Below are 25,193 nucleotides of genomic sequence, written 5' to 3' on the forward strand. Positions count from 1 at the left end.
CACCGTATCTGCATCAGTCTACAGTATATCACCATTAGAACTTCTTTCCACTGTTAACCTAGTGCCACAGTATCTGCTATATTGTTCATCAATGTTAAACTTTCTCACTACTGCTGGAAACCAGGTGTCACAGTATCTGCCTCAGTCTGCTGTACCTCACCGTTAAACCATCTCATTACTGTGATCTCGGTGTCTGATTACCTGCCTCAATCTACTGTACATCACCGTTAAACATTCTTCCCACTGTGAACCTGGTGTCACATTATCCACCACAGTTTATTGTACATCACTGATAAACTTTCTCATTGCTGTGAACCTGGTGTTACAGTATCTGCCACAGTTTATCGTACATCTCTGATGAACCTCCTCTCCAGTGTGAACCTAGTGTCACAGTATCTGTCTCAGTCCACCGTACATCACTGTTGATCTATCTCTCAACTGTTAATCCAGTGTCACAGTATTTACCACATTATATTGTACATCACCGTTAAACCTTTTCCCCACTGATGACCTGATGCCACAGCATCTGCTGTAGTTTATTGTACATCACTGTTAAACTACTAATTACTGCTGTGAAACCAGTCACACAGTATCTTCCTCATTCTTCTGTATAGCACCGTCCGCACATCTGTTTTAAACCTTCTCTCTTCTGTGAACTAATTTTCATGGTATCTGCCAAAGTTTACCATACATCACTGTTAATCCTTCTCACTACTGTGAACGCGGTGTCACTTTATCTGACCCAGTTTAATGTACATCACTTTTAAACCTTCTCCCCACTGTGAACCCGGTGTCACAGTATCTGCCTTAGTCTCCCGTGTATCACCATTAAACCTTCTCATCTCTGTGAACCTGTGTCACATTTTGTGCCAAAGTTCGTTGTACATCACTGTTAAACCTTCTCCCCACTGTGAACCTGGTGTCACAGTATCTACCTCAGTCAACCATACATCACCATTAAACCTCCCTTCTGTGAACCCAGTGAAATAATATCTGCCTCAGTCTCGAGAAAACACCATTAAAATTTCTCCCCACTGTTTACTCTATGTCTCTGTATCTGCAACATTGTATTGCGTGTCACCTTTACACCCCTTCCTCACTGTGAACCTGGAGTCACACTATCTGCCACAGTTCATTGAACCTGACTGTTAAACCTTCTCACTAATGTGAACCCGGTTTCACAGCATCCGTCTCAGTCTCCCATACATCACACTTAAACCTTCTCCCCTCTGTGAATTCATTATAACAGTATATGCCCGAGTTTATTATACATCACTGATAAACCTCCCCACTGTGAATCGGGTGTCATAAATCTGTCTCCATGCACTGTACATCAGCATTAAAGCTTCTCCCCACTGTGAACCTCATGAAACATTATCTGACACATTTTATCATACAACACTGTTAAACCTCTCATTGCTATATAACCATATAACCATATAAAGCACACAAAAGGCCAGTGTGGCCCTACTAATCCATGCCGGAACAAAATCTCCACCCTCCTAGTTCCACTAACCAGCACCTGGTCCATACCCTCCAAGTCATCATCCAGTCTTTCCTTAAATGTAAATAATGTCCCTGCTTCAACCACCTCCGCTGAAAGCTTATTCCACATCCCAACCACCCTTTGCATGAAGAAATTTCCCTCTCATATTCCCCATATAATTTTCCCCATTCAACTCAAACCATGGCCTCTGGTTTGAATATCCCCCACTCTTAATTGAAAAAGCCTATCCATGTTGACTCTGTCCCTTTTAAAATCTTGAACACCTCCATCAATTCCCCCTTCAATCTTCTATGCTCCAGAGAAAAAAGCCTCAGGCTGCTCAACCTTTCTCTGTAACTCAAACCCTGACATCCTGTCAACATTCTCGTGAACCTTCTCTGCACTCTCTCTATTTTGTTTATATCCTTCCTATAATTCGGTGACCAATACTGCACACAGTATTCCAAACTTGGCCTCACCAATGCTTTGTAAAATTCCATCATAACATCCTAACTCTTGAATTCAATACTCCAATTTATGAAGGCCAACATTACAAATGGCTTCTTTACCACTCTATTTACCCGAGTATCAACTTTGAGGGTACTATTTACCATAACTCCTAAATCCCTTTGTTGCTCTGCTCTCCTCAATTGTCTACCATTCAATGTATATGACCTATTTAGATTTGCCTTTCCAAAATGCAACACTTCACACTTATCTGTATTAAATTCCATCAGCCATTTCTCAGCTCACTCCTCTAGCTTTCCTACATCTCTTTTTAAGCTATGGTAATCTTCCTCACTGTCCACAATACCACTAATCTTTGTATCATCTGCAAACTTACTTATCCAATTCACCACCCCTTCTTCCAGATCTTTCATATATATATAACAAACAATAGTGGACCCAGGACCGATGCCTGAGGAACTCCACTAGTCACCGGCCTCCAATTTGACAAACAATTTTCTACCACTACTCTCTGACACCTCCCATCCAACCATTGCTGAATCCATTTCACTACCTCCTTATTTATACCTAATGCCTCTACCTTTTCCCCTAACCTCCTGTGGGGAACTTTGTCAAAAGCATTACTAAAGTCTAAGTAGACAACATCCACAGCTTTCCCTTCATCAACCTTTTTTGTAAGCCCCTAGAAAAACTCTATAAGGTTTGTTAAGCATGATCTACCCCTGTCAAAACCATGGTGACTACTACCTGTCAATCCCTGTTCTTCCAAATATTTGTAAATGCCATCCCTCAGAACACTTACCATTAACTTACCCACCACAGACGTCAGACTCACAGGTCTATAATTTCCAGGCTTACATTTGGACTCTTTCTTAAACAGCGGAACAACATGAGCCACCCTCCAATCCGCTGGCATTACCCCCATGACCAGTGATATCCTAAATAACTCTGTTAATGGCCCCACTATCTGTACACTAGCCTCCCTGAGTGTCCTTGGGAATACTTTGTCCAGATCCAGAGATTTGTCCATCTTTAACTTTTTTAACACTGCCATCACTACCTCCTCGGTTATCCTTATATGATTCATGACCTCCCCACTATTTTTCTTTACTTCAACTGGTACAATATGTTTTTCCCTAGTGAATACCGAGGAAAAGAAATCATTTAAAATTTCCCCCATCTTCTCTGACTTCTCATTCAGCCTACCTTCGCTATCTACAAAGGGTCCAATTTTATCCCTCACTAATCTTTTACTTTTAATGTACCGATAGAAACCCTTTGGATTTATTTTTACTCTGCCTGCCAAAGCCTCTTTGTGCCTCTTTTTGGCCTTTCTAATTTCTTTCTTAAGATTTTTTCTACACTCCTTGTAGTCCTCTTTGAATTTCTCATCACCCTGCTGTTTATACCTCTTGTACACCTCCCTCTTTCTCCTAACCAAATTTCTAATATTCCTCGAAAACCAAGGCTCCCTCTGACTTCCAGCCTTTCCTTTGATCCTCACTGGGACACATCTACTCTGTACTCTCAAAATTTCTTCTTTGAATATTTTCCATTTTTCATTTATATCCTTTCCTGAAAGAATCATGTCCCACTCAATACTCCCCAAATCCATTCTTATTCCTTTGAAATTTGCTTTTTTCCAACCCAGAACCTCAACTTTACGCCCTTCTTTGCTCTTCCCTAAAACTAATAGTGTTGTGATCACTAGACCCAATTTGTTCTCCAACATTACCCTCAGACATCTGACCTATCTCGTTGCCTAACAGGAGATCCAGTATTATACCGTCCTGAGTTGGTTCCTCTACGTATTGATTAAGAAAACTGTCTTGTACATATTTGATAAACTCTAGCCCATCCAGCCCTCTTACTGTATGGATATCCCAATCAATGTGAGGGAAGTTAAAATCTCCCATGATCACTTTCTTTCTTTGGCTTGGCTTCGCGGTCGAAGATTTATGGAGGGGTATGTCCACGTCTGCTGCAGGCTCGTTGGTGACTGACAAGTCCGATGCGGGGCAGGCAGGCACGGTTGCAGTGGTTGCAAGGGAAAATTGGTTGGTTGGGGTTGGGTGTTGGGTTTTTCCTCCTTTGTCTTTTGTCAGTGAGGTGGGCTCTGCGGTCTTCTTCAAAGGAGATTGCTGCCCGCCGAACTGTGAGGCACCAAGATGCACGGTTGGCGGCGATATCAGCCCACTGGCGGTGGTCAATGTGGCAGGCACCAAGAGATTTCTTTAAGCAGTCCTTGTACCTCTTCTTTGGTGCACCTCTATCTCGGTGGCCAATGGAGAGCTTGCCATCGAACATGATCTTGGGAAGGCGATGGTCTTCCATTCTGGATCACTACCTTATGTTTATTACACATATATGCTATCTCCTTACAAATTTGTTCCTCCAATTTTCTTGGCCCATTTGGTGGTCTGTAATACACCCCTATTAGCACCCTCATGCCTCCTTCACCCCTCAATTCCACCCAAACAGCCTCACTGGAAGATCCCTCCAGACCATCCTGCCACCTCACGGCAGTAATGTCCTCCTTAACAAGCAGAGCAAATCCTCCCCCTTTTTTACCCCCTGTTCTATCACATCTAAAACAAATGTTTTATTCTGGAATATTGAGTTGCCAGTCCTGCCCCTCCAGGTCTCACTAATTGCCACAATATCATGACCTCAAGTATCTGCCCATGAACTAGGCTGATCTACCTTGTTCACTATGCTTCTTGCATTAAAATATATGCATTTCAGAGAGTGACCCTCACCTATATTCTCTTTTCTAACTTTTATCCTAATCTCCATCCTACCTTTGTTATCATTATTATTCCTATCTAGGTGGCCATGCTCCCTTGACACTCCACTCACACTCTGTTCCCCACCCCCCCCCTGCCAAACTAGTTTAAACCTTCCCCCACAGCTCTAGCAAATCTGCTTGCCAGCACATTGGTCCCCCTCCAGTTCAAGTGGAATCCGTCCCTTTTGTACAGGTCCGACCTTCCCCAGAAGAAATCCCAATGATCCAGAAATCTTATCCCTTGCCCTCTGCACCATCTCTTTAGCCACGCATTCATCCTCAACATCCTCCAATTTCTACCCTCACTAGCGCGTGGCACGGGCAGCAATCCAGAGATTACTACCTTGGAGGTCCTGTTTTTTAACTTCCTACCTATTTCCATATAATCCTGTTTCAGGACCTCATCCCCACTTCTAACTAAGTCATTGGTCCCCACATGGACCACGACTTCTGGCTGTTCTCCTTCCCCTTGCAGAATGCTATGATCAGAGATATCCCGGACCCTGGCACCAGGGAGGCAACAGACCAACCTGGATCCCTGATCTCATCCCACAAACCTTCTATCTGTCCCTCTGACTAATGAGTCCCCAACTACAGGGATCCTGTTCTTATCCCTCCTTCCCTTCTGAACCTCAGGGGCAGCCCCCGTGTCAGAGACCTGACCCCCACGACTCGTCCCTGGTAGGCTGTTCCCCCCTGCAGTATCCAATGCCGAATACATGTAAGGTAAATGTTGGCAGATAGCATGAAAATGAGTTCACAGAAGTGAGAAGGTTTAATAGTGATGTACGATTTACTGTGGCTGATTCTGTGACACCAGGTTCTCAGTTGGGAGAAGGTTTAATGATGATGTACAGCAGATTGAGGAAGATGCTGCTACACCGGGTTCTCAGTGGGGAGAAGGTTTAATGATGATGTACAGCAGATTGAGGAAGATACTGTTACACCAGGTTCACAGTGGGGAGATGGTTTAACGGTGAAGTATGGTAAATTGAGGTGGATAACGTGACACCAGGTGCACAGTTGGGATAAGATTTAACAGTGATGTATGGAAGACTGAGGCAGACACAGTTACACTGAGTTCTCAGTGGGGAGAAGGTTTATCAGTGATCTATGATAAACTGTGGCAGAAAATCTGACAACAGGTTTCCAGTAGGGATAAGGTTTTACGGTGATATAAGATAAACTGTGGCAAATACTGAGACACAAGGTTAATGGAGGTGAGAATGTTTAACAGCGCTGTACGGCAGACTGAGGAAGATACTGTTACACCGGGTTCACAGTGGGGAGAAGGTTTAACGGTGATATACGGAGGAATTAAGAAGATACTGTGTGACTGGGTTCACAGCAGTAGTTAGAAGGTTTAACAGTGATGTACAATAAACTACAGCAGATGGTGTGGCATCAGGTCAACAGTGGGGAAAAAGTTTAACGGTGATGTATGATATAATGTGACAAATACTGTGACAATGGATTCAGAGTTGAGAGATAGATCAATGGTGATGTACGGTAGACTGAGACAGATAATTTGACACCAGGTTCACAGTGGGAAGGAGGTTAAACTGTGATACACGATTCAATGTTGCAGATCCAGTGATAGCTGTTTCACAGTAGTGAGAATGTTTAATACTGATGTCCAATAAACTGTGTCAGATACTGTGAGATCAGTTTGACAGTGGGGAGAAAGTTTAATGTTGTTGTCCAGTGGGCTGAAATGCATGTTCTTCAATTCAAACAGCAGAGTGACAAGGTAGATGAGCTTAGAGCCTCGATTGGCACTTGGAATTATGATGTGGGGGCAATTAGTGAGACCTGGTTACGGGAGGGACAGGCCTGGCAACTCAATATTCCAGAATACAAATGTTTTAGATGTGAAGAACAGGGGGTAAAAAAAAGGGGGAGGAGTTGCTCTGCTTGTGAGGGAGGACATTACTGCCGTGATGAGGCAGGATGGTTTGGAGGGATCGTCCAGTGAGGCTGTTTGGGTAGAATTGAGGGGTGGAGGAGGCATGAGGGCACTAATAGGAGCGTATTATAGACCACCAAATGGGTCAAGAAAATTGGAGGAACAAATTTGTAAGGAGATAGCATAATTGTGTAATAAACATAAGGTAGTGATCCAGAATGGAAGACCATCGCCTTCCCAAGATCGTGTTCTATGGTGAGCTCTTCACTGGCCACCGAGACAGAGGTGCACCAAAGAAGAGGTATAAGGACTGCTTAAAGAAATCACTTGGGAGGAGTCATGTGATGGAGTAGTGGCTGGTCAGGGAACTCCAGCCCTCTCCGGAAAAGTTTTAAAAAAACACACAAAACACAAAGGCACAAACATAAAAATTAAAACAAAGTGAAAGCAAAGTTGGGAAGAAAATGGCAGCGAAGAAAGAAAAGTCGAAAGCAACGGGAAGAAGAGAAGAAGAAAAGACCAGAAGAAGAAGGTGAAGGCCTTACCTGTCCGAGGAGGCCCGCCGCGGAGAGAGAAGCCCGCTCCCTCAGGTCAGTGGAAGTCCCGAGCTCGGGACTACAAAAATGCCTCGCAGAGCCAAGTAAAAGTGCGCAACTGTGCATGAAAAAAAACACACTGAAGGGAGGGGGGACCAGCTGAAGAGTCGATCTCCACAGCTGAGGATGACAGCTGCAACACAGCAACAGGAAGAGAACACAGAAAACAACGAGAACAAGAAAGAAGTGAGTAAAAAGAAAACAAGAAAACAACAGATGACCAACCCAGAGGAAGAAGAAGAAGAAGAACACAGAGAAATGGAAGAAGAAGGGAAAGGCAAGACAATGGATATATATTTTTTTAAAGAATATATGGAATCAGTAAAAAAATGGCAATTACAAGAATTTAGTGAAATAAAAATAAGAATTAAAAGTGCAGAAGAAAAAATGAACAGAATAGAGATGGTCATGTCAGATATAGGAAAAAGTGTGGACAAGGTGGAAGAACGAGAAACAGCTGTGGAAATGGAAGTAGATGACTTAAAAAATAAATTAGAAGAATCTAATAAAAAAGTTAAAGAGACACAAGAGCTGTTAGCTCAGAAGATAGATATAATGGAAAATTATAATAGAAGAAATAATATAAAGATAGTGGGCCTTAAGGAAGATGAAGAAGGCAAGAATATGAAAGAATTTATAAAAGATTGGATCCCCAGGGTCCTAGGAAGACCAGAATTACAGGAAGAAATGGAAATAGAGAGGGCACACAGAACACTAGCCCCTAAACCACAACCACAACAAAAACCAAGATCCATTTTAGTAAAATTCCTAAGATATACAACAAGAGAAAATATATTGGAGAAAGCAATGAAGAAAATAAGAGAAGACAAAAAGCCACTGGAATACAAAGGTCAAATTTTTTTTTTCTATCCAGACATAAGTTTTGAACTCCTGAAGTAGAGAAAAGAGTTTAATACAGCAAAAGCGATCCTATGGAAAAAAGGATATAAATTTATGCTAAAGTACCCAGCGGTACTTAAAATAGTTATTCCAGGGATGAGGACATGTAACGAGAGCAAAAATGACAACGAACTATATGTATGTGTGTATATGGGTGTATATATATATATATATATATATATGTGTATGTATATATGTGTGTACATGAGTGTATCCGTATTTAAAGGAAAATATATAGAGTATAGATAAATATTAATAAGGGAAAGAAAAGGAAGAGGGGAATTACGGAGGGAATTAAGAGAGTGTTATATATGAAAATTGAAATCTTTTCTGGGGGGGCTGGGTGGGGAGGAGATACGGTCACTGCGAAATCAGTTGACGCTTGCGAGTGAATTCGCAAATCCAAATTGAGAGGGGAGATGTGGTTGCCCGAAAAGGGATAAAGGGCAACTCAGGAAGAGGAGGGGATAGTGGGGTTAAAGAAATTTTAGATAGGAGAATAAGGGAAATGTGTGATGTTTTAGAAATGTTGTCTTATAAAGTGTTCAAAACAAGAAAGAAGAAATGGATAAGAAGGAAAAGGTGATGATGAGGAAACGGAAAGGAAAGATGAACAAAGTATGAAATGGCTACGTTGAACTATAAGATTTTAAATATTAACGGAATACATAACCAAATCAAAAGGAAGAAACTGCTAAATTAACTGAAAAAAGAAAAAATTGATATAGCATTCGTGCAAGAAACACATTTAACTGAAATGGAGCACAAGAAATTAAAGAGAGATTGGGTAGGACATGTAACAGCAGCGTCATATAATTCAAAAGCTAGAGGAGTAGCTATTTTAATCAGTAAAAATGTACCAATTAAAATAGAAGAGGAAATAATAGATCCAGCAGGGAGATATGTAATGATAAAATGTCAGATATATTCGGAGTTTTGGAATTTACTCAATGAATATTCACCTACGAAGAAGATCAAAAATTTATGCAAGATATTTTTTGAAGATAGCAGACACGCAAGGGAACATATTAATTGGAGGGGATTTCAACCTTAATTTGGATTCAAACATGGATAAAACTGGGAAAAAAAATTACCAGAAAGAACAAAGTAACCAAATTTATAATTAAATCGATGCAAGAAATGCAACTTTTGGATATATGGAGGAAACAACACCCAAAGGAAAAGGAATATTCATAATATTCGGGTAGACATAAAACATACTCAAGAATAGACCTATTTTTGTTATCAGCTCGTATGCAAGACAGAGTAAGAAAAACAGAATATAAAGCTAGAATATTATCGAACCACTCACCCTTGATATTGACAATAGAGTTAGAGGACATCCCTCCAAGAATGAATAGATGGAGTTTAAACTCCATGCTACTTAAAAGGCAGGATTTTAGAGAATTCATTGAAAGACCAATTAAAATGTACTTTGAAATAAATACAGAATCAGTGAAAGATAGTTTATACTATGGGACACAAAGAAAGTGTTCATTAGAGGGCAAATAATAAGTTATGTAACCAAGTTGAAGAAGGACTACAATCAGGAAACAGAGCAGTTGGAAAGGGAAATAGTAAATATAGAAAAAGAATTAGCAATGAAGGAAGACACAACTAAAAGAAGAGAATTGGCATATAAAAAAATAAAATATGAAACACTCAAACATATAACGTGGAGAAGAACATAATGAAGACAAAACAGAAATATTATGAACTAGGAGAAAAAAACGCACAAAATTCTACCATGGCAGCTTAAGACAGAACAAACTAAGAGAATGGTATTGGCATCAAGTAAAAAAATAAATTAACAGAACCATTTGAAATAGGAGAAATACAAGAGATAATAAAAAAAACTACCGAATAATAAAACACCAGGAGAGGATGGATTCCCAATAGAATTCTACAAAACATTTAAAGATTTATTAATTCCTCCCCTCCTGAAAGTAATCAACCAGATTGATAAAACACAAAGCTTACCAGATTCATGCAAAACAGCAATAATTACAGTAATACCAAAGACAGGGAAAGATCCACTCGCACCAGCGTCATATAGACCAATATCTTTACTTAACACAGATTATAAGATAATAGCTAAGCTATTAGCAAACAGATTAGCCGACTATGTACCAAAAATAGTAAATCTAAACCAAACTGGATTTATTAAAAAAAGACGAACAACAGACAATATTTGTAAATTTATTAACTTAATTCATGCAGTAGAAGGGAATAAAGCTCCAAAAGTAGCAGTTGCTTTAGACGCAAAGAAGGCCTTTGACAGAGTAGAATGGAATTATTTATTCAAAGTACTACAAAAATTCAGTTTACCAGAGAAGTATATTAATTGGATTAAAGCATTATATAAGGGGCCATTGGCGAAAGTGACAGTAAATGGATATATATCAAAGCAATTTAACTTAAGCAGATCAATGAGGCAGGGATGCCCATTATCACCCTCATTGTTCGCGTTAGCTATAGAACCACTAGCAGAATTGATAAGAACAGAAAATAAAATAAAAGGGATAAAAATAAAAGATAAGGAATATAAAATCAGTTTATTTGCAGATGACGTTATAGTATACTTAACAGAACCAGAAATATCAATAAAAGAATTACATAAGAAATTGAAGGAATATGGAGAAGTGTCAGGTTACAAGATTAACGCAAATAAAAGAGAAGCAATGCCAATGAATAATGCGGATTTCTCAAAATTTAAGAAAGAATCACCATTCAGATGGCAAATGCAAACAATATGATACCTAGGTATACAAATAAATAAAAACCTCGGCCATCTATATAAACTCAATTATTATCCACTAATGAAAAAATTACAGGACGACTTAGAGCATTGGAAAGACTTACCACTAACACTAATAGGAAGGATAAACTGTATTAAAATGAACATTTTCCCAAGGATACAATACCTATTTCAGGCATTGCCAATACACTGTCCCTGCCTGTTCCTCATCAGACTTGTCAGTCACCAACAAGCCTGCAGCAGACGTGGACATACCCCTCCATAAATCTTCATCCGTGAAGCCAAGCCAAAGAAAGAAAGTGATCATGGAACCTTTTAACTTCCCTCACATTGATTGGGATACCCATACAGTAAGAGGGCTAGATGGGCTTGATTTTGTCAAATGTGTACAAGATAGTTTTCTTAATCAATACGTAGAGGAACTGACTCAGAACGGTTCTCCTGTTAGGCAACGAGATAGGTCAGGTGTCTGAGGTTAATGTTGGAGAACAAATTGGGTCTAGTGATCACAACTCTATTAGTTTTAGGGTAGTTTTAGGGAAGAGCAAAGAAGGGCCTAAAGTTGAGGTTCTGGATTGGAGAAAAGCAAATTTCAAAGGAATAAGAATGGATTTGGAGAGTATTGAGTGGGACATGATTCTTTCAGGAAAGGATGTAAATGAAAAATGGAGAATATTCAAAGAAGAAATTTTGAGAGTACAGAGTAGACGTGTCCCAGTGAGGATCAAAGGAAAGGCTGGAAGTCATAGGGAGCTTTGGTTTTCGAGGAATATTAGAAATTTGGTTAGGAGAAAGAGGAAGGTGTACAAGAGGTATAAACAGCAGGGTGATGAGAAATTGAAAGAGGACTACAAGGAGTGTAGAAAAAAAATCTTAAGAAAGAAATTAGAAAGGCCAAAAAGAGGCACAAAGAGGCTTTGGCAGGCAGAGTAAAAATAAATCCAAAGGGTTTCTATAGGTACCTTAAAAGTAAAAGATTAGTGAGGGATAGAATTGGACCCCTTGTAGATAGGGAGGGTAGGCGATGTGAGAAGCCAGAGGAGATGGGGGAAATTTTAAATGATTTCTTTTCCTCGGTATTCACTAGGGAAAAAAATATTGTACCAGTTGAAATAAAGAAAAATAGTGGGGAGGTCATGAATCATATAAGGATAACCGAGGAGGTAGTGATGGCAGTGTTAAAAAAGATAAAGGTGGACAAATCTCTGGATCTGGACAAAGTATTCCCAAGGACACTCAGGGAGGCTAGTGTACAGATAGTGGGGCCATTAACAGAGTTATTTAGGATGTCACTGGTCATGGGGGTAATGCCAGAGGATTGGAGAGTGGGTGGCTCATGTTGTTCCGCTGTTTAAGAAAGAGTCCAAATGTAAGCCTGGAAATTATAGACCTGTGAGTCTGACGTCTGTGGTGGGGAAGTTAATGGTAAGTGTTCTGAGGGATGGCATTTACAAATATTTGGAAGAACAGGGATTGATAGGTAGTAGTCAGCATGGTTTTGTCAGGGGTAGATCATGCTTAACAAACATTATGGAGTTTTTCTAGGGGCTCACAAAAAAGATTGATTGAGGGAAGACTGTGGATGTTGTCTATTTAGATGAGTAAAGCTTTTGACAAAGTTGCCCACAGGAGGTTAGGTAAAAAGGTAGAGGCATTAGATATAAATAAGGAGGTAGTGAAATGGATTCAGCAATGGTTGGATGGGAGGTGTCAGAGAGTAGTGGTAGAAAATTGTTTGTCAAATTGGAGGCCGGTGACTAGTGGAGTTCCTCAGGCATCGGTCCTGGGTCCACTATTGTTTGTTATATATATATATGAAAGATCTGGAAGAAGGGGTGGTGAATTGGATAAGTAAGTTTGCAGATTATACAAATATTGGTGGTATTGTGGACAGTGAGGAAGATTACCATAGCTTAAAAAGAGATATAGGAGAGCTAGAGGAGTGAGCTGAGAAATGGCTGATGCCATTTAATACGAATAAGTGTGAAGTGTTGCATTTTGGAAAGGCAAATCTAAATAGGTCATATACATTGAATGGTAGACAATTGAGGAGAGCAGAGCAACAAAGGGATTTGGGAGTTATGGTAAATAGTACCCTCAAAGTTGATACTCGGGTAGATAGAGTGGTGAAGAAGGCATTTGGAATGTTGGCCTTCATAAATCAGAGTATTGAATTCAAGAGTTGGGATGTTATGATGAAATTGTACAAAGCATTGGTGAGGCCAAGTTTGGAATACTGTGTGCAGTTTTGGTCACCAAATTATTGGAAGGATTTAAACAAAATAGAGAGAGTGCAGGGATGGATCACGAGAATGTTGACAGGATGTCAGGGTTTGAGTTCCAGAGAAAGGTTGAGCAGCCTGGGGCTTTTTTCTCTGGAGCGTAGAAGATTGAGGGGGGATTTGATGGAGGTGTTCAAGATTTTAAAAGGGACAGAGTCAACGTGGTTAGGCTTTTTCAATTAAGAGTTGGGGTTTTCGAACCAGAGGCCATAGTTTGAGTTGAATGGGGAAAATTTTATGGGGAATATGAGGGGGAAACTTCTTCACGCAAAGGGTGGTTGGGATGTGGAATAAGCTTTCGGCGGAGGTGGTTGAAGCAGGGACGTTATTTACATTTAAGGAAAGACTGGATGATGACATGGAGGAGAGAGGATTGGAGGGGTATGGACCAGGTGCTGCTCCATGGAACTTGGAGGGTGGGGATTTGTTCCAGCATGAACTAATGGGGCCAAACTGGCCTGTTCTGTGCTGTATATGGTTATATAGTTATATAGCAATGAGAGGTTTAACAGTGTTGTATGATAAAATGTGTCAGAAAATGTTTCACTAGGTTCACAGTGGGGATAAGCTTTAATGGTGATGTACAGTGCATGGAGACAGTTGTTATAACACCCGGTTCACAGTGGGGAGGTTTATCAGTGATGTAAAACGAACTTTGGCAAAAATTGTGACACAGGTTCCCAGAGGTGAGAAGGTTTAATGGTGATAGACGGGAGACTGAGGCAGATACTGTGACACTGGGTTCACAGTAGGGAGAAGGTCTAAAAGTGACGTACATTAAACTTGGTCAGATAAAGTGACACCGCGTTCACAGTAGTGAGATGGATTAACAGTGATGTATGGTAAACTTTGACAGATACCATGAAAATTAGTTCACAGAAGAGAGAAGGTTCAAAACAGATGTGCGATAAACGGTGCTATATGGAAGAATGAGGAAGATACTGTGTGTCCGGTTTCACAGCAGTAGTTAGTAGGATTAACAGTGATGTACAATAAATTACAGCAGATGCTGTGGCATCAGGTCATCAGTGTGGAAAAGGTTTAACAGTGATGTACAATATAATGTGGTAAATACTGTGACACTGGATTAACAGTTGAGAGATAGATCAACAGTGATGTACGGTAGACTGTGGAAGATACTGTAACACCAGGTTCACAGCAATGAGAAAGTTTATCAGTGATGGACAATAAACTGTGGTGGATAATGTGACACCAGGTTCACAGTGAGGAGAATGTTTAACGGTGATGTACAGAAGATTGAGGCATGTAATCAGACACCGAGATCACAGTAGTGAGATGGTTTAACGGGGAGGTACAGCAGACTGAGGCAGATACAGTGACACCTGGTTTCCAGCAGTCGTGAGAAGGTTTAACATTGATGAACAATATAGCAGATGCTGTGGCACTAGATTAACAGTGGAGACAAGTTTTAATGGTGATATACTGTAGACTGATGCAGATACGGTGACACTGGGTTTGTAGTGGGCAGAAGTTTTGTCAGTGATGTTCGATAGAGTAAGGCAGATTCTTTGATGCCAGGTTAGCAGTTTTGAGAATGTTTAACAGTGTACGATAAATTGTGTCAGATACTGTGAAACCAGGTTCACAATGGGAAAAGGGTTAATTGAGATATACAGGAGATATACGGTAGACTGAGGCAGATACTGTGACACCGTGTTCACAGTGAGGAGAAGGTTTAACGGTGATGTATGGTAAATTGAGGTAGATACCATGACTCCAGGTACACAGTAGGGATAAGTTTTAAAAGTGATGTACGGTAAACTGAGGCAGATACTATGATATCATGTTCACAGTGGGGAGAAGGTTTAACTGTGATGTACGATAAACGCTGGCAGAAACTTTGACAAATGGTTCACATTGGGGATAAGGTTTAACGGTGATGTATGGTAAATTGAGATAAATACTGTGACACCAGGTGCACAGTGGGGAATAAGGTTTAACAATGATGTACGGTAGACTGAGACAGATACTGTGACACTGTGTTCACAGTGGGGAGAAGATTTAATGATGATATACGGTGAATTGAGGTAGATACCATGACTCTAAATGCACAGTGAGGAGAAGGTTTAATGTGATGTACAATAAACTGTGGTAGGTACAGTAAAACCAGCCTCACAGGTTTACTGGTGATGTACGAGAAACTGAGGCAGATGCTGTGACACGGACCGGGTTGACGGTGGGGAGAACGTTTAACAGTTCTGTATGATAAACTGTGGCAGAGAAAGTGACACTGGTTTCACTGTTGGGAGAATGTTTAATGGTGATGTGCGATAGACATATGCAGATACTCTGACATCAGCTTCACAGGGGGGAGAATGTTTATCGGTGATGTACGGTGGACTGAGATAGATACTGAGACAATGGGTTCATGGGAGTGAAAACGTTTAACATTAATGTACAATAAACTGTGTCAGATACTGTGACACCAGGTTAACAGTGAGGAGAATGTTTAACGAGATGTACAATAAACTGTGGCATATAATGTGACACCGAGTTCACAGTGTGGAGAACGTTTAATGCTGATGTACAGTAGACTGGGACAGAAACTGTGACACCGGGTTCAGAGCAGTGAGAAGGTTTAACAGTGATGTATAAAAAAACTCTGGCATATACAGGATCACAGTGGAGAGTATGTTTAATGGTGATATATGGGAGACTGAGGCAGATACTGTTACATTAGGTTCACATTGGGGAGAAAGTCTATGGGTGATGTAAGGTCTATTGAGGCGGATATTGTGACTCCAGGTTCACAGTGGGGAGAAGGTTTAAGTGTCCTGTACGGGAGACTGAGGCAGATACTGTGACACTGCGTTCAAAGTGGGGAGAATGTTTAACATTGATGGAGGATAAATTGTGGCAGATCGGGTGACACCAGTTTCTCAGTTGAGAGAAGGTTTAATGGTGATGTTCGGTAGACAGAGGCATATACTGTGACACTGTGTTCACAGTGGGGAGTTGTGTCAGTGATGTACGATAAACTGTGGTAGATACTGTGGACAACGGGTTCACAGTGGGTTGAAGTTTTAACGGTGATGTATGGAGGTGTGACAAGGATAATTTGACACTGTTTTACATTAGTGAGAAGGTTTAACAGTCAGGTTCAATGAACTGTGGCAGGTACTGTAACACCCGGTTTACAGTACTGAGAAGGTTTAAAAGTGATGTACGATAAACTGTGGCAGATATTGTGAAACCAGGTTCACAGTGGGAAGAATGTTTAAAAGTGATGCATATAACACTATTGCAGATACATTTACACCAGGTTCACAGTAGGGAGGAGATTTAAGGGTGATGTATGGGAGACTGAGGTAGATGCTGTGACACCAGGTTAACAGTGAGGAGAATGTTTAACGAGATGTACAATAAACTGTGGCATATAATGTGACACCGAGTTCACAGTGTGGAGAACGTTTAATGCTGATGTACAGTAGACTGGGACAGAAACTGTGACACCGGGTTCAGAGCAGTGAGAAGGTTTAACAGTGATGTATAAAAAAACTCTGGCATATACAGGATCACAGTGGAGAGTATGTTTAATGGTGATATATGGGAGACTGAGGCAGATACTGTTACATTAGGTTCACATTGGGGAGAAAGTCTATGGGTGATGTAAGGTCTATTGAGGCGGATATTGTGACTCCAGGTTCACAGTGGGGAGAAGGTTTAAGTGTCCTGTACGGGAGACTGAGGCAGATACTGTGACACTGCGTTCAAAGTGGGGAGAATGTTTAACATTGATGGAGGATAAATTGTGGCAGATCGGGTGACACCAGTTTCTCAGTTGAGAGAAGGTTTAATGGTGATGTTCGGTAGACAGAGGCATATACTGTGACACTGTGTTCACAGTGGGGAGTTGTGTCAGTGATGTACGATAAACTGTGGTAGATACTGTGGACAACGGGTTCACAGTGGGTTGAAGTTTTAACGGTGATGTATGGAGGTGTGACAAGGATAATTTGACACTGTTTTACATTAGTGAGAAGGTTTAACAGTCAGGTTCAATGAACTGTGGCAGGTACTGTAACACCCGGTTTACAGTACTGAGAAGGTTTAAAAGTGATGTACGATAAACTGTGGCAGATATTGTGAAACCAGGTTCACAGTGGGAAGAATGTTTAAAAGTGATGCATATAACACTATTGCAGATACATTTACACCAGGTTCACAGTAGGGAGGAGATTTAAGGGTGATGTATGGGAGACTGAGGTAGATGCTGTGACACCAGGTTTACAGTGGGGAGAATGTAAAACGGTGATGGACAGTAGACTGAGGCAAATACTATTACACCAGGTTCACAGGGGGGAGAAAGTTTAACGTTGATGTCCAATAGACAGAGACAGAAACTATGAGACAGGATTCAGATTCGTGAGAAGGTTTAACAGTCAGGTTCAATGAACTGTGGCAGGTACTGTGATACCAGGTTTACAATACTGAGAAGGTTTTAAAGTGATGTACAATAAACTGTGGCAGATACTGTGAAACCGGGTTCAGAGTGGGAAGAATGCTGAAGGTGGTGTACAGTTAACTTTGACAGATACTTCTGACACCGGATTCACTGTCGTGAAAAGGTTTAACAGTGATGTACAATAAATTCTCGCCTATACTGTGACATCAGGTTCATATTGGGGAGAAGGTTTAATGGTGATGTACGGTAGAGGGAGGCAGATACTGTGACACCAGGCTCATTGTATTGTTCATTTATCTCAATTACAACATCTAATTTATATCTCCATTTTTTTGTGACAACTTCCAAACATTCCATAAACTTCTATTCTAATCAGATTTTGTTCATTTAAATAGGTCACCACTAAAATCCCAAATCGTTTGGTCTCTTAAGTACACAGCACAAAATTAAATTCTTTACCTGGGTTTGGTTCAATGGCACTTCAGTCTCCTTCATTAATTTTTCAGACCCTCATTTTGTGCTTTATGCTTTGCCCAGCCGATTCACCAAATGGGCATCCAACTCTATCTTCTCAGCTTGACCCAACGTCTCCTCTGTAAACTTAAGCAAACCAAGGAGACCAAAGGTAAAATTTTCACATTGACATTTTCAAAAACAAAAATGGTGCTGTGACTTGCAGTTTCACATCAAAATCCCACTTGCTAAACTTGCAACCAACTGCACCGCATCCTACAGCTGGAAAATTGCAAGCGAACTGCTTGGTTAAAGCAAAGATTCCACCCAGTCACCCCATTAAAGGCCTCCAAGTTAACAACAGAGAGCCACCTGAAAATTAAATACAAAGATCTGTATCAGGAAGATTAACGGGCTTTAAAAAAAATCATTTCCACTATTGAAAGAAAACTCCTCAGGGAACACCAGGCTCTTGTTGAACAATTCCTGTTGTATTCCTCAAAATGGTTTGAATCTTGATTTCAAGCAGAGACATTTGGTGAGATTGTTGGTCCAGAACAAACCCTGCCCACACACTCCCTTAAATACCTGCAAAGTCCTGGTTCAGCTTTGCTCCATGCTAAAGCTATCAGAGCTTTTCTGAAGAGATAGCGGACTTCAGATGCTGGTACGTTGAGTCACAAAATCACTAAAGCTTCCCTGAACAACACACCTCTCTCTGAAAACCAACAAAAAACTTCCTGAGTGGTAATCATTCACATTTTGAGCACCAAAATCTGGTGAACTTGATAAATGTTAAATTCTGTGCACAGTATAAGAATGGCCTGCAAACAGTGGACTTGGAGGAATGAGAAGTGAGATTGGACTGTGAACCAAAGAACTTTTCTGAACTTACACACACATTACACACACGTCCACTTAGAATTAGAAGGGGGGTAAGTTAGATAAAGTAAGTTAAAATAGTAAAATAGTGATAAGTTAAAGTGTTATCTGTTTTCATGTTTAAAGATAATTAAAATCAGCTTTTGTTTAATTAACCATTTGTCTTGGTGAATATCTATTGCTGATGGGTTTTGGGATCCTCTGGTCTCATAACACAGAACCAAGCTTCAGAACAACCCTCATTCTTTAGGTTATGATAGTAGTCCATTAATGGGCTAGAATTATAGGCCAGAATTTATTGTAAATCACTGTGAATTGACTCTTCAATAATTTTTGTAAATATCAACAAGACATAATATCATTTCACTGTTGTTTATGTGTTGTTGGAGAATTCCCTTTCCATTCAATCAGGTTTAGAGTTTTGGGTGTCGTATTTGAGAAAAGATGTGTTGGTGTTGGAGAAGGTCAGAGATGATTTACTGGAATGATATCAGGAATGAAAGGGTGAGTGTATGAGGAAAAATTGTCGACTCTTCGACTGTACTAGTTGGAATACAGAAGGATAAGGGGGACCTCAGAGGCATTTCAAATGCTGGAAGGCCTGGACAGAGTACATATGGCAAAGATGTTTCCCATGGTAGGAGATTCTAGGACAGGAGAGAATAATTTCAGGATAAAAGGGTGTCAATTTAAAACAGATGTGGCAAAATTGATTTTGTCATTTGGTTGTGAATCTGTGGAACTGAGGTCATTGGGTGTATTTAAAGCAGAGATTGACAGGTAGTTGATTAGTCAAGGAACCAAAGGTAATGGGGAGAGAGCTGGGGAGTGGGGGTGAGTGGAAGAATGGTGGAGCAGACTCAATATGCCTACTTTTCCCCTTTATCTTGTGATCTATATCCTGTGAAAGACCTAGACAACCCTCCTCTTGTATTCCATTTTCAGAAAAAAGTCTGCATCATGAGTTTACGTCACGTGAACCCATTTCTGATTGAATCCCATGTTACATGTGACCCAAAACAAATTCTGCATTCAGAGGATTGCAGCTTCCTCATTTTAAACATTGTTATCGAGCAGCTCAAATGAGATTTCTTGCTTCTTTTTGTGAAAGGGAAAAATTGCCTTTAAAATGTATAAAATAGGAGAGAGAAAGGCAGAAGAATTTATATACAAGTGGGAATTGAAAAAGATACACCATTGTTGAAACATTTGATTAATATATGGATTAAAATAAATGATGAAATTGGTGTAAGTGGATGTACATCACCCAGAATGGCTTTGATTCAAAATCCTCGTATCTTTTTCAAAGGATCATCAATTTCTGGACAGCTGGTTTCGTAAGAGGATTATAAATGTTGAAGATTGTTATGAAAGGAGTCAATTAATGTTATTTGAGCAACTGAGAAATAAATATCGTATAACTCATTGCAATCATTTTTGCTATTTCCAACTTAGAGCATATTTGAAGGATAAGTTGGGACCAACCATGTTGTATTGAAATAGAAATTCCTTATAAAGAGGAATTGTTAAAAAGTTTACTTCTATGATGTCCTCTTGATTACAAGTAGGAACTTTTAAATGAGGAGTTCATAAGTATAGACAAATGTGGGAAATGGATCTGAATATTGTAGTTGATTGGCAAATATGGGCAGATCCATATAAGTTTCTCAATGTTTGACACAAATTAGTTCAGCATAATTGTTTTTACATTAGTAATGTAGCAAATGTCAGCAAGGATTTATCTGAAAGCTGCATCTGGAGTCAGTTGACTCAGGCAGTTGGATTTGAAAAGCTCGACAGGAAGCTGATTTGGCAACAGAGATCACTTGATCCAGGGGAGTTGTATTAATTCACTTCAACTCAGCAGTCTGGAACTATTGACCAGAGTTCCACACTGCAGCAGTGAGGAAGGAATTCACAACTCGTTTTTCTTCTACAGTTACTTCTTACACCAGAGAAATTGAATAGAATAAAATCAGAATTATCAGATCGATGTTTGAAGTGTGGTGAAGATGTAGCAACTTTCTTGCATTCAACTTAGCTTTGTCCTAATGCAAGATCTTTTTGGTGAGAATTACAAATTTTTTGGAACAAGTTACAGTTGTTTATCTGCAAAATCCAACATTATTTTTATTAGTAATATTGAGGGAATAAGGCCCAAATTAAAACTAGTAATATATCAATTGAAATTTGTTAAATTAGCATTAGCAGGGATGTGGAAATGTATTGAACTTACTCGGAAATCAGATAAATTTTTAGGGATGCCAAGATGACATGCAAAATTTCAAAATTGTCTTCCTTTAGAAAAAATTACATAGAGCTTAAGAAATATATACTCTATGCTTTTGCAAATTTGGCACATGAATATTCAAATATTAGGCTTCAATTTGTAATAATGCCCTTTCCATCCCTCCACACATGTGAGATTCTCCTCTAAGATGTAAATTTTTTAATTAGGTGTGTTAGATTTCCTTGCCACCGCGAACTTTGGGGAAGTAGAGGACTAGCACAGGGCACAAGAAAACATGAAGACCACACCCCATCAACATTTGAGAAGCAGAGGATTCAATACACGGGTCAGTGACCATGGAAGCAGACCAGTGAGGGGTTCTGCAACTGAAGGACCAACATAGGTGACAGGCTGTTGGTAACTTGAGGCTGTGGGCTTCTGGACAAAGAAGTCAAGGAACCTACACTACACTGTGGATTGCTAAATACTGGTTGGAAATTGGCTAAAAGGGTGTCAGGTATCAGACCTGGGATAAGAGTGGGTCCTAATGGGTTCCTAATCGTGTCAGAATATCAAAATTGGAGCTCACATTGCCAATGACTTAGATTGGTCTGTGAGCATTGAAAGAGAATCCACAGACCCTCAGTGACTTGGCCCAGGGTTTGGGGTAGTGGGGGGGGGGGTGCAGGAGAGCATGACTGTGTGTTTTGCTAAATAATTTCAAAAGCAGGTGTAAATGAATTATTGTTTTTAAAGCAACAAATACATGGACTCAGAAATTTTCTGTTCTAAGGTCATTTGCTTTTGCAAGCAGAGAGGAGACACCAAATAGGTTTTTTTCTAAAAGAGAGAGAGAGTGAGATGGCAAGCTGGCATCTTGTTGAAACCCCATTTTGAAGATGGGTTGTGAGTTCTCAGTTCAGCCTGTTGAAAAACCTTGTTCTACATACAAGAGGAAATGGCTGGATAGAAATGGTGTTTCACTTGAAATAAGGGAAACAAAAGGAACTCAATGGTGACCTGCAGAAGAGGTTATCATTTGGAAAACCCTGATGGGGGGCAAGTTTCTTTGGCAAGACACCAAAGTGGCTGATCAGAGGGAATCAGTTTTGTGTGTCCAATAAGCAAGAAATCCCTCTCTGAAACCAACAAGAGCCTTCCTGGAGGGTAACCATTTACTTTTAAGCACCAGATCTTGGTGAAAAGTCATAAATGTTGAATTCTGTGCACAGTATAAGAATTAATAGATACCGGTGAACTTGTAGGAGTGTCAAAGAACTTTACACACTTTAAATACACCTGCGTTCAGAATTAGGAGGGGTTAATGTTAGGCAGTTACATTAATAGTGATAAGTTAAAGGTTGATTGTTTTTTTGTTTAAAGAAAATTAAAAATTACTTTTGCTTAAGTATCCATTTGTCTTGGTGATTTTCTATTGCTGCTAGGTTTTGGGGTCCCCTGGCCTTTAACAGTCCCAAGATGAGGTCTTCTGCTCCAGAACACCCAAAATGTCTTATTTCTTCAATAAATGCAGATTCCCCCATATTGTCATTGTAAAAGCCTGCACCCATATCTCCAATTCTCTTTCTGCCCTTACCACACCTCCTCTCCAGCACAACAAGGACAGAATCCCATAGGTTTCTCACTTACCAACCATCAGCTGCCACATCTGACACGTTATCGTTGGAAACTTCCAACTTCAGCACCATCCTCTAACCTGCAACATCTAACCCACTCCACTCATATCCTCTTTTCACAGGGGTACATCTTTCTGTGACTCCCTCGACGGCACTACCCTCTCCAACCACCACCATCTCATGCACTCCCCATTGGAACTGCAGAAATTGCCAAACTTGTCCCTACATCTCCTCTCACCTCCATCCAGGGCCACAATCAGACCTTCCAGTTGAGGCAGAGTTTCACATGAACCCCATCCATCCTAATCTCCTACATTTGGATGACTCAGTTGACCTCGATATCAGCAAAACCAAATACAGACTGGGTGGCCATTCTGCTAAACACCTGGGCTCTGTGGATCTAAACTTGAGCTTCCTGTGACCCACCATATTAATTCTCGAACCCTTCCCGCAACATGTCTGTTAGCCCCATCCCTCACCAGGGTGAGGGCAAACAATCTTAAAGAAAACACATTATATTCCTCCTGGGCAGCCTTAAACTCTATAGCATGAACACAAATGTTTCTAATTTAAGCAGCCACTCACCTCTGTCTGATTTCACTGTTTCTATCTCTTGATCTACTGCCCATTTGAATATATTTACTCCTTTAAGGTAGAAGAGTTGACAGTGGTGTTTTCCCCATATAGTTTACCATTGAACAACTGGCAAAATTAAGTGGCAGTTGTTGCAGAATGAATGGGGTTATTGTTCAAAATCTGCCTGTGATGGAAAGTATTCTTGGACTGAATAGACATCTGGGCCAAATGGCTATTTAAGGACAATCTGTACATGATTGTACATCCTAAAGTACAATGACTACTTCTATCCACTAAAGATTGTTAAAGAGCAAGAATAAACAATACAATCACATAAAATTCCCATCCATACAGCACACGTATTAATACACAAAACAATCACTCCTCCTTATTGGTCAGGAAGGGCCTACACTTCCCAAGGAGGCTGAGGAGGTCAAGGCCAACGCCTCTCATCCTGAGATTTTACAGGAGCGCAGTTGAGTCTCCTGTCTGGCTACACTTTTGGATGGTCTAGTTGCTGTAAAGCATCAGTCAGGAATGATGCAAAGAGTTGTGAGGATCACTGGGATGTCCCTTCCTTCTGTAGATGACATTTACTGGGAGTGTTGTTCAAATAGGGCTCAAGGAACAGTAAAAAGACCATTTCCGTGCAGTGCACAGCATCTTTAACCACGTCCATCATCAAAATCAGGACTGCCAGGCTGGGGAATAGCTTCTTCCCACAGGCTCTGAGATGGATGAAAAGTATCCTATAAGTGCAATAATGACTCCAAATATTTATGTATGTAGCGGCTACTTCGATAGAGCTACTAAAGCAACACACACACACACACACACACACACACACACACACACACACACACACACACACACACACACACACACACAGGCTAGTCAACACAAGACTGCTTTATTCAGACTTTACAGCCTTCTTTAATTTACTGCATGTCCCGGGCTCCATGAGTTTGCTGCCAATCCACAGGACCACAGATTTAAATTAAGCCCTGAGAGTGTCCCATGCCTTTCGGCAGGAGAATCCACAGATCAATGTGCCATTGCTCAGCAGACAGCACCACGTGTGGGCAGTCAATTAAATGAATGAGTTCCCAGCTGTCTGTCTTATGACTTCACGCATCTGCCAAAGAACCTTGTCCACTCGACCCACAAGACAACTGCTACATCCCCCCACCCCCAGAACCGTCAACAGAAACTAAAACACCCGCTGTCTTGCTGACCGTGGATCTGTTATTTTGCTGAAGGCAAAAATGAGTGGCTGGTGGTCTGTGAACACAGTGAAGTGCCGACCCTCCAAAACAAATTGGAAGTGCCGTGTGGCAAGATACAATGCACGATATTTCATCTCCAATGGCCATAAATGACGGCTAAAGAATGTGAGATGTTGGCAATGGCCCTCGATATACTGTTTTGGAGGTATTGAATTTCGGAGAGATAATACCGGGAAATTCATTAAGCAGGGCAGCGTAGGCATCTTTGTGCAGGGTCTGGACCCCGAGATGGAAACTCTCCCTTTGCTGCAGACCAGTGGGTATGTTTGAAAAGTGGTAGCATGAACCAATTTCCTCCACCTCACGTCTACTAGCAAGTCATGGGACCTTAAAAAATCTGCACCCATAATGGGTTGTGCAATGGAAGCCAATACGCAATTCCAATGGAATGTCACACACATTGATAGGCTTGGGGAAAAAATTGAGGTACCTTTAAATTCTTTGTTTGCATATTTTAAAGTACGTGCTCCAGTCGTGAAAATTTTGGGCAGGAATTGAAGATGCCCAAGTTAACTAAAT

The 25,193-nt window shown here is 40.5% G+C and overlaps 2 long non-coding RNA genes across 3 annotated transcripts in view; one reads left to right on the forward strand and one right to left on the reverse strand.

Moving 5' to 3' along the window:
• The window catches only part of LOC138750265 (uncharacterized), a 47,329-nt gene that overhangs the window by 11,313 nt on the left and 10,823 nt on the right, over positions 1–25,193 (reverse strand). For both annotated transcript variants that reach the window (XR_011349211.1, XR_011349212.1), the window contains exon 2: positions 18,070–18,210. This is a non-coding gene — a long non-coding RNA (uncharacterized lncRNA). The remainder of the gene's footprint in view (positions 1–18,069; positions 18,211–25,193) is intronic.
• The window catches only part of LOC138750266 (uncharacterized), a 37,567-nt gene that overhangs the window by 3,563 nt on the left and 8,811 nt on the right, over positions 1–25,193 (forward strand). The gene's annotated exons all lie outside the window — the stretch shown is intronic.

The sequence above is a fragment of the Narcine bancroftii genome, unplaced genomic scaffold, assembly GCF_036971445.1.
Source record: "Narcine bancroftii isolate sNarBan1 unplaced genomic scaffold, sNarBan1.hap1 Scaffold_111, whole genome shotgun sequence".
Taxonomy (NCBI): Eukaryota; Metazoa; Chordata; class Chondrichthyes; order Torpediniformes; family Narcinidae; genus Narcine; species Narcine bancroftii.